General features: G+C 44.5%; 1 protein-coding gene across 3 annotated transcripts in view; it reads left to right on the top strand.

The window, feature by feature from the left end:
• Positions 1–14931, top strand: part of CHRM2 (cholinergic receptor muscarinic 2) — a 175932-nt gene that overhangs the window by 49343 nt on the left and 111658 nt on the right. For all 3 annotated transcript variants that reach the window (XM_028746317.2, XM_077935080.1, XM_028746318.2), the window contains exon 3: positions 7530–7668. The gene's annotated coding sequence lies outside the window, so the exon portion shown is untranslated. The remainder of the gene's footprint in view (positions 1–7529; positions 7669–14931) is intronic.

Below are 14931 nucleotides of genomic sequence, written 5' to 3'. Positions count from 1 at the left end.
GTGCAGAATTCAAAAGGGTTTTATCATAGAGTGGAAGCCTTGCCTTGCTTGTTTACCAGTCATGCTTGGAAACCTGTACTGCTTCCCACCAAAACAGACAAAGCCCAATTCAAAGATGCATAAGACTCAGTTGCACGTCAGATGATGGATATTGGGGATGCAGCAGTGTCCACTCCTTCCCTCTATCAAGTTTCCGAACCTCTGCGTCCTCTCCCTCTCACCCATCTGCCTGCAATGGTTCTCTCTTGCACTTCCTCATCTAGTCCTTGAGATTCTTAATTCAAACAAAAGCCTGAGATGAGAGGAAAGAGAAGCATCTCTTCTCTCCCCCCACCATCCTGTTACTTCTCCAGCACCAAGGAAAGTAATTGAGATGGGGTGGGAAAGGTTTGAAGGCAGACTGGAGGGAGAACCAGTATTTGCTGGTGCTTATTGGGAATGATGGGCTGGAAGGCAGGGAAGTCAGCAGTAGGTAGGGCTAATAGCAGGCAGAGGTGGAGCCAATAGAATCTAATAGCAGGTGGAGCTGGAGTGAATCAAAGTGGAGCCAGGGCCAATGACAGGCATAGCCAATGACAAGTAGTGTCAGCTGATTCTAGTTTTGTCCCCACCTTCCTCCTCTACAAAGGCCAATCCTGAAACTACGGAGGAAGAAATTAGCAGGCAGTGCCACTCCCTATAATTTTAGGTAAATAAAAAGGCAGGCAATTGGGGGCTTGGTGAGGGAAGACAGGGGTTGCTGGGGCAGTGTCATATCTGCCATATTGGGCCAGCCTCCACTGGGGAGGAAATGACGTCTTCTTTGGGTTGCATTGAAATCTAAGCCGGAGAAGAACTTTCAGGGTTGTGATGGTTGCCTTTTATTTGGTTCAAGCTTTCTGGAGCCACCGAGACACCTTATTTCTGAGCCAGGAAAGACAGCATTTGGTGACATCGCTAGCCTGTACGTCAATCAAACGGGGCTGGGGGAGAAGTATTTGGGGGCGGGGATGCAAAAAAAGGGGGTCTGAGATTTTTTTGCTCCCCTACTTCCCTTACTCATTGCCTGGCAATTCTCTGTCTCTGTCCTAACGGCATCCTTTGCTACCAGTATGTCCGCTTTTATGGCTTTAATGATGCATTCAGAGCTGGCAAAAGCTGTCAGAGTGACATTAAAGGGGAGGCCGAAGTCAATCTGTGCGCTATATTTAACCTGACACTGTCAGCTGAGGGCCGGCACTTGAGCCTCTGTGGCAAGAAAATAAACCGGGCACCTCACTTGTGATCATCCTCCCTATCTTCACAAACACTTAGAAGTCCTTTTCTCTTCTTTTCGCATGGGAACAAGGAAGCAGAGAGGAGAAGCTTATAGGTAACACCAGAGCTGGACGTCCAGTCTGCTTCTGACATTAATGATAACTGACCTGTTTAGCTGTCATTAGGGAGGGAAAGGACTGGAAGGGCTCTCCATTCAGTTCTCATTAAAACAAACGTAATTTGCCAAGGCTCATCCACTGCGAGGGAACTTAGAGGACTCTAACAGAGAAGTCATAGCATGAGAGAAGAAAGCTCCTTCAAGAAGAACGTCCAAATGTTTTATCTGCCCTGTGACCTCAAATCCATCAACATGCTGCAAGAGGTGGCGATGTCATATTGAAGCAACCAGGAGAAAAACAGAATAGACCTCTTTCGAAAATCACCTCATTCGAAAACAGAAAGGACATTTCTCATGGAGTTAATTAATCGAACCATCGGTCTCTGGTTGATGTCATGTGTTTGTGCCTAAGCCTGTTCTGTCTCATTTCCATATTCATCTGTTTTTGAAAGAAACCTGTACAAGAAGTTGTGTCCAATCCCTTACATCTCTAGTTAGGATTAGGGAGAGACCTGTTGGAATTCCCAGAGAACTACACTCAGTGTAGACAATACTGAGCTAAATGGACCAGTTGTCTGACTTGGGATAAGGCAGCTTCTGTGTTCAACACACACACACACAGGGCCATCTTACCCATAGAGACTAGTGGCACGGGGCGCCATGACACCAAGTTCTGGAGGGCACCAGGCAAGAGACCGGGGAACACCGAACAAGTACGTTGATTGAGAGAGGGTGTGTGCACTGCTCCCGCCGAGCTCCAGCTTGGTTTTTTCCCTTTTAGCCTGCAGGCGCCAAATTCTGTGGGATGCCAGAAGGCTAAAAGGGAAAAAACCAAGCCAACTCTTAGCGGGAGCGGCGCACACACCCTCGCTCACTCAGCGCACTCATTCGGTGTTCCCAGGACTCTCGCCTGGTGGCCTCCAGAACTTGGCTGCCCACCTCCTCCAGCCCTAAAAAAAAGGTTGAAAACTCTGGGAAGGAGGGGCACTGGAGGGATCTTTGCACCATGGCACCGGATATGCTTAAGATGGCCCTGCACACACACAATCGCTACAAGGCAGTTGGCCATTGTCAAACAGCTCTGACCAAAAGGAAGTTCTCCTAATGTTTAAATGAAATCTGTTTTCTTGCCATTTCCATCCATCAGCTTTAGTTCTGGCCTTTGGCCAAAGGCTTCACAGAAAAAAAGGATTTCCAGGAGGGTTTGGGAGGAAGAGAGAAGTGGTTCTGTGTGGGTGTTGGGTTGGGAGTCTCAAGCAAAAGCTCAGCAGTAGAGCATCTGCTTTGTATGTCAATTCAATCTTTGGAAACTCCAGGTAGGACTGAGGGAAAACCTGCCTGAAACGCTGGAGAGCCTTTGTCAGTCAGTGTAAGTTAGATGAGCTAGATGGACCATTTGGTCTGATTCAATGTAACCCAGTTTCCTATGTTCCCAGCAAGGAAAATTTGATTTCTTTAAGGTAGCAAGATGGTCTGCATCTCATATGTAGGCTCCACATGAATCAGGTCTTGTATCCTAACCCTTGAATTTGACCAAGTTTGCATTGAAAGGCAATCTTCCTAATTCACACTTTACAAAAATAAAATACAATACAGGAACCGAAACAGAGTCATTCTTTGCAATGTTCGTTCCTGTGAATTATTGCAATGCAGTAGTCCAGCCAAGTAATGAGTGTGAAGATGTAGCCATTCTTTGAAGCGTTGATTAAAATGCATGCATGCATGAAAGTAACATGCAAATGTGCACCACAGCAAGGAAAACAGGTTTGCAAAGAGGTGCAGATTAGTGAAAACTGCATAGTAAATGATGAATGTTAGGTGAAAAATGCACTGAAATGCTGCTGAATTTGGTGAACTGAATTTAAGACTAGGGAAATGAGAAAGGGAGAGAGGATGAAATTGACAGATTCGCCTATCCCTATTACTGGAACAGCATGGCAGGGCTTGGACCTTAGAGACCTGGTGCCAGTCAGAATAGACAAGGAGACGATACTGAGCTAGACAGACCAATGTTCTGACTCAGCAGAAGGCAGCCTCTTGTGTAGGAGACCTACAGGCAGCTGGTGGTGGCAGAGTTGCTAAGAGAAAGCAGATTTTGTGAAACTGATGAAGCTTTGTGAAACTGATGAAGCTTTCTGAAACTGATGAAGCTTCCCCCCACCCCACCCCCAAAATACCCCACAAATGTCCAGAAGAGGTGTGCATTGCACAATCACAGAGGGGAAAGCACAGCCTTTCAGATAAAATAATAGGAAAGAAAAAGGTTCATGGCATGATGGGGACATTGTCAGAAGAAGTAAGGACACATTTTTGTTGCTAATGCTCAATTTTCTTGCTATCAGTTGGAAGGTCAAGAGATCAGGGCAACCGCTGCCAAATGAACACAACAGGAGGATACTTGCAGGAAGAGGATGTGGTGCGAAATGCAGCTTCAGATTTTTATATACAGTGGTACCTCGGGTTACATACGCTTCAGGTTACATACGCTTCAGGTTACAGACTTCGCTAACCCAGAAAGAGTGCTTCAGGTCAAGAACTTTGCTTCAGGATTAGAACAGAAATCGTGCTCCGGTGGTGCGGCAGCAGCAGGAGACCCCATTAGCTAAAGTGGTGCTTCAGGTTAAGAACAGTTTCAGGTTAAGTATGGACCTCCGGAACGAATTAAGTACTTTTTTAAAAAAATCTCTTTTTAATGTGTTTTTACGCACCTTTCCCACTACTATACACAGTTTAATGCATTTCTAGCGGGTTGAGAACTGCATCTCAAAATGTGGAGAAGTACAAATTTCTAAGGTTTGCTACACAGAATCAGGTGGTATGCCTTGAATCCCATTTAATCATCAGAGGTGATGAAGTTTTCTATTGCTCTAGAGCAGTGGTTCACAACCTGTGGGTCCCCAGATGTTGTTGGACTACAACTCCCATCACACCTAGCTAGCAAGGCCAGAGCTCAGGGATGATGGGAGTTGTAATCCAACATCTGAGAACTGCTGCATTAGAGGCAACCGTCTGGAAAGTCTCTTCATTGGTTCAACAGCAACATGCAGATTAGAAGGTTGCAATTCACCTTGGGAGATTTAATCCCTTCTCCTCCTTGTCCCCCTGCCTGTTTATGCTGCGTGTTTGAGTCAACAAATGTCTTTTCTTCTGCTGCCATGTGTCACCCCTTCATGCAGATTGTGGGAATGTGTACGCCCAGCAATCACATTTGTGTGGGAGAGACCGTGTGTTCCTCTGGAACAGTTTCTCGGTGTCATTTCTTTGCTTTTTGGCAGTTGCTCAGCTTTTTGTTCTCACCTTTGGATCGAAGGCCATGTAACTCAGCGGCTGAAGCCTGATTAACGTTGCATAATTAAAAAATGGGGTGGGGGGATGCCAAAGCCAATATATACAATCTGTGTAGACGGTCTGTATTATGCTGTTTATTTGCCGGTATTTATAGTGGGGCAGCGCGGGTGGCGCTGTGGGTAAAAGCCTCAGCGCCTAGGGCTTGCCGATCGAAAGGTCGGCGGTTCGAATCCCCGCGGCAGGGTGCACTCCCGTTGTTTAGTCCCAGCGCCTGCCAACCTAGCAGTTCGAAAGCACTCCCGGGTGCAAGTAGATAAATAGGGACCGCTTACTAGCGGGAAGGTAAACGGCGTTCCGTGTGCTGCGCTGGCTCGCCAGAGCAGCGATGTCACGCTGGCCACGTGACCCGGAAGTGTCTCCGGACAGCGCTGGCCCCCGGCCTCTTGAGTGAGATGGGCGCACAACCCTAGAGTCTGTCAAGACTGGCCTGTACGGGCAGGGGTTACCTTAACTTTTTACCTTTATAGTGGGGCAGTGCACTTTGCAGAATGGGAGAATCATGCTGACTTAAGTTATTTCTTCACAGAGCAGTCTCTATTTATTACTTTTCTACCACACCTTTCTTCCAAGAAGCTCAGGGTGGAATACAGAGTTCTTCCCCCTCCCCTACCATTTTATCTTTATAAGAACCCTGTGAGGTAGGTTAGGCTAAGAGATCGCCATGTGAGCATCCTGGCTGAATAGGGATTCAAACTCTGGGTTCCCAGATCCTAGTCCAGTGCTCTAAGTGCTACACCACAATGGGAACCACCCCTGCTCAATGTTCAATTGGCCCTAACAGTTACCAATATATTGTTGATGGGCAATTTAGGAATCAATTTAAAATTATTGGGGGTTGGGAATCAGAGCTTGTTTGACAATGGGAGGTTTATTTTTATTTTTTAATGTAAAAATATTCCTGAGCTGCTTCCAAATAAAACTGATGAGACTTTGCACATCTCTCCTTTTTTTGGGAGGGGGGGTAGCTCTGTTTCATCTTCAAAATGTGGAATATGGTCCAGGATCAGGGCCACCATGCTTAGGTCAATATAATATCCCCACTTGTAATGGTTTGGGTGGGTTTCACAGACAAGTCAGAGATTTCCCAGAAGGTCGGCAAAAATGCCATCACAGGCCATTGCGAAGTAGAATAGAAACAAACTGTTCTTTTGGAAGGTCTTGGCAGTTTTCTCAAAACTATATTGAGAAGCTGAAATGGAGTGTTGGAGAGGGGACGAAAAGTTGAGCTGTGTGATTTATTCATTATTTCCTAAAACAAGTTTCTCCGTTTTCCATCTTGAGCAAATTGAAGAGCTGAACCCAGGAGTGAAAAATGGTGTGATTTTTCAAATCGCCCTGTAGAGACGAATGGATGTATAACTTACGGGACTGCACTTCAGCGGCTGGCAAAGGTTAACATCTTCCTCCTTAGGGGGTGGGGGAGGAAAGGAACAAGACCTTGTTTTACCATAACTTGGGTATGATTCATACAGCATTGGAATGAACAAAAGCGAACAGCAGTGCAGCCAAAGAGTCATGTCGCTGGCTTGTAAAAATGATATAATAGTTCTTCTCAGTGAATGTGAAATATTTTAATTGGGAAACTTGTCGAGCATTCTTTTGCCGGGTTTGGTAACCTTTGCCAGCTGAAGGGCCAGAGTTCCTCCTGGGCAACTTTCTGGGGGCCACATGCCAGTGGTGAGTGGGATCAGAGGCAAAAGTAGGCAGATCAACATATGTAGATGTAACCTTGTACGGTATGCTAGTCTCTACACTCTCCCCTCTTTATCTTTTGTCCAGGTGAGCAAGAGGCATTAACAGAGTTCACTAACATATTCCAGCCAGGCAAAAACTCTCTGAGATGCTGCCAAGGGGCGCCTGGGCAGAGGGTCTGTGGGTCAGACAGAGAGGCAAAGAGTTGTGGAGTAGACATTCACAGTTGGTGCATGAACCATAGTTACCTGTTGAATCTCTGTAATTTTTATATGACAAATGTATGTGTGCATTGGCCTGCTTTTTACAGAATCATAGAACTGTAGAGTTGGAAGGGACCCCGGGGGTGGTCTACTCTAAGTTCAGGCAGGAATCTCAATTGAAGCATCCATGAACAGCTAGATAGTTCAGTCCGTAGAGCATGAGCCTCTTAGGTGGAATCTACACACATAAAAAAGTACTGTGAAAATGCTTTTTTAAAAAACATTTTGAAAAAGACATTGGTTTTTGCATAGCTCACTGTTGCCATCTAGTGTCACGTTTGCATATTGCACTTTGCAACACATTTAAAATGTTTTATTTGCAACTGTATAGCTGAGTCCTTAATCTCAGGGTTGTGGGTTTGAGCCCCACATTGGGCAAAAAGGTTCCTGTTCTGCAGAGGGTTGGACTAAATGACCTTTGTGGATCATTTAGTCCTTTGCAGTTCTATGATTCTATGACAGATGGCCATGCAACCTTTGCTTAAAAACCTCCAACTTTGTCCTCACTGATAATGGGCCTAACAGGAAATCCACGATGGTGGCCATCACTGCCTCTTCTGAGAGCAAGTTCCATCGTTCGGCTATGCACTGTGTGAAGAAGTATTTTATTTTGTCTGTCCTGAATCTTCATCTATTTGGCTTCATTGGGTGTCCCCAAATTCTTGTCTAATGGGGGGGGGGAATCCACCCACTTTCTCCATGCCACTCAGAATTTTATAAACTTCTACCATGTCATCCATCTCTTACCTGCCTTTTCTCCAAACTAAAAAGCCTCAAATTATTGCATCAATGGCATGTTGCAGAATACGCACACAGAGACATAATCCATCTGGAGGGAATCTTAGATTCTACATTTCCCGCCTTTGCTACAGGTGATGGCATCAGGAGAACAGGCGACGCAGCACTGCAGGAGAGCAGCATTCCCTTCATGCCTCCGGTTAGCTTAGAAGAGGCCAATGATACGCCTGACAAGCGGCTAGAGCACTGAACATTGAACCCAAGTCTCCAAAGGTAAAGGAAGGTTTCAGTTCCTCTTTGATTCTAACTAGGCAAGCGGGATGAATAAAGATGAAACGCTTCCCCATTCGCTTGAATTCTTGCTGCCCTTCTTTAAGGGCTGGCTGGCTTGGTGCGTTGTTATGGGGGAGGGGTTAATACAAGGTGGCAGCAAACGTAACTGGGATATCCCAGGAGTGCGTTCCTGGCTTTTAAAAGAACATCTCACTGCAGCAGTCTCGGGGACAGCATTTTCTCTCGTTATGTCACATTTCTTTCCCATAGCCAAGGAAGGAAGGAAGGAGAATGGATGATTAAGTAGCAATGGAAGGTGATGAGAGTAAATAAGGCAAAAATTAATTACTTATTTTGATGGCTCATCCCCCCCCCCTTCACGGGTTGCCCCATATATTTGTTTTTGGTTGTTTTGCTAATTAATGAGCTTTCTTCCTCCCACTGAGCACTGCTGCAAAGTGCCGTTGCTGCAGTATTAAGAGATTACATTTTTAAATAATCATCTAATGATTTAGCTAACTTCCTGTACTGGGCAACATAGGTTTAGCCATTGTGGGGAAACCCCACTTCCCCATCTCTTTTCAATGCATCACTTCTCCCACTCCAAGCATGGCTTTTCCCCCTCTCTGAGCTAGTGCTTCAAACCTGTTCTTTTCTCAACATCCATGTGCCTGAGAACATAAAATTCCAACATAGCGTTGGAAGGGACCACAAGGCTCATCTAGTCCAACGTTCTGGAAGTGCAAGAACAAGACAGGACTTGGTGTAGTTAGGCTGAAAGAAGGTGAGATGGGGAACAGTAGAAGAGTCACCTTGTTGTTCAGATTAAGACAGCAGCTCTAACCCAGAAGTTTTGCTGTGGATTGGCTTTAACGTACAATTGATCTGCTCTGGCCTACTGATGTTCAAGAGACTTCCTTTATTGAGGGGCTGGATACCCTTTAGTACCCTTCTTTGACCAGAGCTTGGTGGTGGCGCTCTACGTAACATCCCGTGCATAGGCCTTGTGGGTCTGAGTCCAGACCAACTGGTTAGCTTTCTTCTGGTAGAGTATCTTGGTATTAAATTGCAAATGTAAATTGAGGAAGATGACTGTGTTTCATGGGATTTCTCCACCCCAAAAAATATTTTTAAGGTTATGGTCACTCCCTTGCTCTTCAGCCAAGATGGCCATTGATTAAGCTTTATTCTCTCAAAATATTGGTGGGTATCTTCTGTAACCATTCATGTTTGTCTTCCATTTCTGTGTCGACTTCTTTGAAAAATTCACTGACAAGGCAGCCTAGGTATTCCCTGCTCATTCTCAATGTGCGTGTACATCTAGGATACCACGCATTCTTTATACCTCACTTGTTCGCCATGAAGTGTTTCATCATCAAGGCAGTTTTCCCCAAGCTGGTGCCCTCCAAATATTATTGGACTACAAATTCCATCAGTCCAAGCATAACCAATGGTCAGGGATGATGGGAGTTGTAGTCCAAAGCATCTTGAGGGCATCAGGTTTGGGAAGGCCAGATAAAGATTTCAGTCAGGACAGGATGTTATGCCATGCTGCAATGTAAACACAAATAAATGTCTATACCTAGTCTGAAAGCTGAGCAATTTGTCTATCTCATACTTCCCGCTGCTACAGTACCTTAAAAGTTTTGTGCTGAAGAAGTGCAAAGTTTGATCAGAGTTACAAAAGAGGTCAACAGCAGAGATCTGATTAGCTCACCCATTTCCTGTCCTAAGTTACTATCCAGTTAATAACTCTCCATATCTCCATATCTGTATGTCAGCCAGACTGACCTCTAAGCCACCATTGGACTTTAATCTTTCCTTTATGGACTCAGAAATCAGAAGCTAATACTTCTCCCTCCTAAAGAGAAAGAAAGGAAGGGAACAACAGAAAACTCAATAAAAGCCTCTGCGTTATGGAAAGCCTATTAAGTAAAAAATGTATTTTAGCCAATTAGCAAGGGTCAGTGAGTTATCCTCACAAATCTGGCAGCAGAGGAGCGGAGGGGGTGGGTTGAGTTTAAAAGTAGTCAAAAAATTATTTAGCAATGTATTTTATATCCAGATCTGAGTTAAATAATGGATCCTTGCAGCCAGATCATGCAACGTTAACTTCAGAGGTTGCCAACCTTCCTTAGCATACAGACACATTTGCAAAGTGGAGAAACTTCTGTGGCTAGCAGACACCCACACACACACCAAGTCAACACACACCGGAACCTTTTCTACTGGCTACAAAAGAATGAATGCTTCTTGCGTGCCTAATTTCAGTGAGAGGAGCAGCAGAAGGGACTACAGCTGTGGGCACTGGCCAATACCTTTGTGGGTGCATGTGTACCTACAGGTTCGATGCTGCTGACTCCTTGACCTAATTTATGGCTTGGAGCTCCTTTCCTTCCTCATATTCTTCCATTCTTCCATAGCAAACTGATCCATGGCTGGAGACAGTAATGCATCTGGATACTAGTAGCAGCAAACCATGGGGTGGGGTGGGGGGCTGCTCTTGTGCTTGGGTTTCCTACCGGTATCTCCATCTCCTCAGAGTATTGTGAAAGAACAATGTCAATCAACATTTGATGATCTCCTTCTATTGGTCCACAATAGAAAGTGTCCTTTCATACTGCATCACGGTGTTGTATGCTGGTTTGACATCAACTGATAGGAAGTGCCTACAGAGGGTGGTGAATACAGCACATTATGGGCTGTCCCGTGAATCAGCTGGATGACATTGTGGAAGAATGTTGCCTCAGGAAGGTGAGGAAAATTATCAGGGATGATTCACACCCTGGCCAGCACTTTCTTGATCTCCTGCCCTCAGGCAGAAGATATAGAAGCATGATTAGTTGCACCAACAGGGTAAAGAACAGCTTCTATCCATGGGCTGAATGAAAAGATAACAACAGGGCAACTGGCTTCTGGGTTTGGTGGGTGTGCGTCAGTAAACAAGGGGAATTAAGACTAAGAGAGCTGAGTGGGGGGTGCTCGTGTAATCTCACTGTATACAAGTTGTACAAGTGACAATTAAGTATTTCAATGTGTCTGGTAGGCCACTGTGAGATCAGGAATGCTAGCCTGGGTGGGCCTTTGGCCTGATCCAACAAGCTCCAATTATGTTCTTAACATACCCCACCTATTTTCTTAGGCTCCAACAGGATTCAGCTACTCTGCATTATGTACAATCATCTCTTGCTTTCTATCACTTTTCGGTCTAGCATTGAAGAATGCTTTTGTAAGCCCTCCATGCACATGTGACAGTGGGTGGGTGGGTGTTGCTGTTACCACTTCACATGGGTGGGCTGACTCACACAATTTATATAAAGGGAGGCTGCCTGAACCTTTGATTTGGAGGTTTGGGGAGGGGCTCTGATAGCCTTTGGGGGCTATCTCAGGGGATAAATTACTTTCCCTGGAGACTTGGGAGCTTACAAAATTGTGACGCCCCCCCCCCTCCTTTGCAGTGTGTCGTGTCCAGGACAGAGGGTGTTCACATAATCAGTTTGCACATAATTTTCATACTACTTGGACCTCTTATTGAAAATGAAAAATTCAACAGGAAAAACTTCAAACTCAGCCCATGATTGCATGTATTAGTTTGTTTGGTACTTAATTATATGCAAAGTGTGGTGATTGTGTGGGGAAAACCATGTTGCCTAATGTTATTGTGATGTCAGGCTGCTGACAAGGGATTACAGTGGTATCTCGGATTAAGTACTTAATTTGTTCTGGAGGTCTGTTCTTAACCTGAAACTGTTCTTAACCTGAGGCACCACTTTAGCTAATGGGGCTTCCAGCTGCTGCTGCACCTCCAGAGCATGATTTCTGTTCTCATTCTGAAGCAAAGTTCTTAACCTGAGGTACTTTTTCTGGGTTAGCGGAGTCTGTAACCTGAAGCATCTGTAACCTGAAGCATATGTAACCCGAGGTACCACTGTAATATTGTAGGTGAACCAGTTGCACTGGAATGAGTAGGATTTCATTTCACTTTGCCTGACAAGCAGACCAGTGTGACTTTTCCCTGGGTGTCTACATTGTCGCTTAATAGGGGCTTGTACCTGGTTGTGAGTGCTGTGTTGAGGGCATCTAAACAGCTTTAGGTTGGCCACCGTGTGTGTGTGTGTGTGTGTGTGTGTGTGTGTGTGTGTGTGTGTGTAAGACAGTTAGATAGGGATGTGGTGATCACTCACAGGCACTTTTAAGGTGATGGGGAGGGCCTTAGGTTTGTTGCTCAGGGTGGTGGGACTTATAGGATTCCTTCCAAGGCCAACTATTCCATTTACCAGAATCTGGGGGCCTGGAGGTGGGCTCTGAAGTGGTTAAACAGTCAAGCCCTCTTCCCAGGGAATTGTAGCTCTGTGAGGGGAATGGGGTTCTCCTAACAGCTCTCGGTGCAGTGGTACCTTGAGTTACAAATGCCTCAGGTTACAAACTCCGCTAACCTGGAAGAGTTACCTCAAATTGAGAACTTTGCCCCAGGATGAGAATGGAAATCATGTGCCGGCGGTGCAGCGGCAGCAAGAGACCCCATTAGTGAAAGCAAACCTCTAGTTACAAACTGTTTCAGGTTAAGAACGGACCTCTGGAATGAATTAAGTTCATAACTAGAGGTACCACTGTACTTTCAATAAACAACAGTTCCCAGGATTTTTTTGTGGGGAGCCATGACCGTTTAAAGTGGCACGATACTTGAAAAACAATTGCAATCAATTGACTATGCTTGTAGGATTACAAGAAGTTTTGTAAGGAGAACTATATGAAATATTGCAGGGAAAATTTATGAGAATGGATTTTAAGTTATGGACTGTTGAAAGTAATAGTGGAAATAATGAAATGCAAGGCTAAGTGATGAAGGTTGAAAATCATTAGACGTGGTTGATGGAAGTCCTAGGCTTATAGCCAAAATGTTGTATAAGATGAGAGGAGATGTTATGTTTTGTTTGGAAAATATATATAAAAACTAATAGATAGATAGATGATAGATTGATAGATGATAGATAGAAGTGGCACGATACTGCTTTTAAGGCATAGTAAAGATGAGGCCCGTATTTTAAGCAAGCTATGTGAGACTATGGAACACTTTTATTGCTTATATCAGGGATGGGGAAACCTGTGGACCTCCAAGTGTCTCTTCATCTCTGACCACTGACCATGCTAACTGGGTCTGACATGAGTTGCAGTCAAGCAACATCTGAAGCACCACCGCTGGTCCACATACCTGGCTTACATTAAGACAGCTGTGTTAATTTCTGCTTTCCATTCTTTTTGGTGCATGAATAAATGTGTATGCACTTTCACTCTTCTGTCAAACAAAAGGCTTTTATTTTAATCCTAAGGGGGAGGAATATAATAAACCCGGCTTCAATAAGCTCATATGCTTGATAGGCTTAATCCTGTGCAAGGTATTTGGTTATATCATTATCATTAATTTTATCCCTTGCTTACATTTACATAAGCTGAAATACTTAAAGCGTTATCAGTTTTGTTTCAGAGGTCTTTTAAAAATGATGTTTTGTAACGAACTATGTAGTTAGTTTGAAGATTTATAAATTTGATGGAATGTTTTATATATATATATATATATATATATATATATATATATATATATATATATATGCTTTCGTAGATTTTCACGGGTATAGGAATGCAGGTTTTGGTGTCCTCGGGTGTCTTCCCGTGTAAAAGTTGGGGTGTCTAGGCGACGTTTCGACGAGGTCTCACTCGTCATCTTCAGGCTGGTGCTTTCGGCTTCTTGTTACTGGAACAGAGCAGGATCTCAGTGTTTGAGTTCCTATAAATACTGTTGAGGGGTGTGGTGTATAGCCTCCAATGTTCTGGGCAGAGAGGAAGTTCCCAGGCTAGTGTGCCTTTTCTTCTTTTGTTCCTTAATTGCTTGAGGGATATCTTGAGTGATTTCTTGAGTGATATCCTGAGTACCACTTAGGTGGGTCATTAGGTATGGATTAGTTGCTAAAGCCTTTGTGTCTTGACCTCTTGAACTTTGTGAAGAGTTTTTCTGAGAAGATGGCTGTACTGCATTTAGTTGTGCTCTGGCTTGGCTTCGTGTATAGGGGCGAGCTGTGGTTTTGTGGCCTGTGCCAGCCAGATCTGTGTAGGGATTGCAGGGGGGTGCAGCATCCGGAGGTGCCACCATGGTTTGGCTACTGGATGGTGTCTGTAATTTATCTGTGGAGAGGGTCTGGGTTTGGGTCTGGTGTGGTTGATTGGTGATGGCGTTCTGTGTGCCTCTGGATCTGGTGTCAGTTTTTGTGGGGAGGGCTAATTTCCAGATGTCTGGCAAGCGGGATGTGTCGTCACGCTTGTTCATGTTGTGAGGGTGTTTCTCTATCTCGATGGCTTCCATGATTATTCTCTTGTGGTGATGTTCCATGTTAGAGAGCAATTTGGAATCTGCAAAATTAATTTCGTGTCCTGTTTCTTTCATGTGTTGGAAAAGAGAGGAAGTTTTTTCTTCTTTTTTGACGGCATTCTTGTGTTCTGCGATACGTGCATTTATTCGTCTGTTTGTTTGTCCAATGTACGTGGCTGGGCAGACTTTGCAGGGTATTTCATAGACCCCTTGGTTTTCCAACTGGATTTTATCCTTGGGGTTTCTGAGGATATTGGCTATTTTTTGGTTGGCGCAAAAGGCTGTTTTGATATTGTGTTTATGGAGGATTTTGCTAATTTTATCTGTAGTGCCCTTGATATAAGGAAGGAGGGCCATGCCATTGTTTTCTTCTGTGTCTTGGTTTTTGGGGGGTGTTTCTTTTTGGATTAGCTTTGTAACCCTGTTTTGCTGGTATCCATTGGCAATTAACACATTTGAGAGATTCTGTAACTCAGTTGTCAAGTGGTCTTTGTCAGCCAGGCGTTTGGTTCTGGAGATGAGAGTCTTGGCTACGGAGTTTATTTGTGCAGGGTGGTGGTGTGATTGTGCATGTAAGTAGCGGTTGGTGTGTGTTTTTTTCCGGTAGATAGTGTGTCTTAGGGAGCCATCAGGTTTTTTGTAGATTAGGACGTCAAGGAAGGGAAGTTGGTTGTTGGCTTCTATTTCCATAGTGAATTGTATTTTGGGGTGTAGGCTGTTGAGATGTGTGAGGAAGCTGTCCAGTTTTTCCTTCCCGTGTGGCCAAATTACAAAGGTGTCGTCAACATATCTGAGCCAAAGTTTGGGTTTGTGTTCTGACTTGTCTAAAGCATTGGTTTCAAAGTGTTCCATGTACAGGAACAAAAGAAGAAAAGGCACACTAGCCTGGGAACTTCCTC

The sequence above is a fragment of the Podarcis muralis genome, chromosome 10, assembly GCF_964188315.1.
Source record: "Podarcis muralis chromosome 10, rPodMur119.hap1.1, whole genome shotgun sequence".
Taxonomy (NCBI): domain Eukaryota; kingdom Metazoa; phylum Chordata; class Lepidosauria; order Squamata; family Lacertidae; genus Podarcis; species Podarcis muralis.
This window is presented reverse-complemented; position numbering and strand designations above follow the sequence as displayed.